The sequence below is a fragment of the Carlito syrichta genome, unplaced genomic scaffold, assembly GCF_000164805.1.
Source record: "Carlito syrichta isolate Samal-C Ts95f unplaced genomic scaffold, Tarsius_syrichta-2.0.1 Scaffold260196, whole genome shotgun sequence".
NCBI classification, from domain to species: Eukaryota; Metazoa; Chordata; class Mammalia; order Primates; family Tarsiidae; genus Carlito; species Carlito syrichta.
In genome coordinates this window covers 69,541-70,349 of record NW_007204292.1, presented here as the reverse complement: position 1 = coordinate 70,349, position 809 = coordinate 69,541, and positions in this window count along the sequence as shown.

The window sequence follows — 809 nt, the reverse complement described above, 5'->3', positions numbered from 1 at the left end:
TGGCCGCCTTCCGCGTGGTTAGGGGGCCAGGGGCCTGTTTTCCTCATCTTTCTCCATCCTACGGGTCTTCGGACTCTGCATCCCCACCCCAAGGCCGGGGCCTCTTGATCTTGGCTTCTCAAGTGTGCCGGTAATGCAGCCGATCGTTTTCATAATAATTACAGATCATCCCCATTTTACAGACGGGGGAGTGGCTGAATCTATTTCCTTGTCGGTAAAACCAGCTAGTTCCTGGCAGACCTGGGATCTCAAAGCAGGTCTCTGGTTCTGAGTACAATGTCACCACTCCCCACCACCGCCCCCGCAGCCTGGCCTTTTTCAAAGCCCCAGGAAGCCAGAGTTGGCCACCTCCTGCTGGCGGGGAGTTCCTTCCAGGCTTCTGGTTCTTCCGCCAAAGGAGGGTGGGTAGGAGACATGGGGAGGAGGGTCACACACAGAGAGGGTCCACGCTTCTGTCTCCCTCCCTGGCCACGGAAGGAGGAAACAGATTACGGGGGATGGGGGGTGAAAATCAATAATTCATGACCGTCCATACGTGTCAGAGAAGTATTTACTCACATTTATCCCCTGAAAGCCCCATTCTTCATATGCTCTTATCTTTCAACGATGGCATCAGCCAGGTGACCTCAGCAAGGGACAGCAAGATTTCAGCCGAATGCTGCAGGGAGAGTTTCATTTAACTTCATTTTTCCAGCCAGGGCTGGCTCCGACACTAGTTTTTCTGACTAGGTTGTTTGCTGCACGAACAGCAAATTCCCAGAGGTTTCTGAGATTGCCGACATCCCAGGCAAGAGGACTGCGCCCACCCA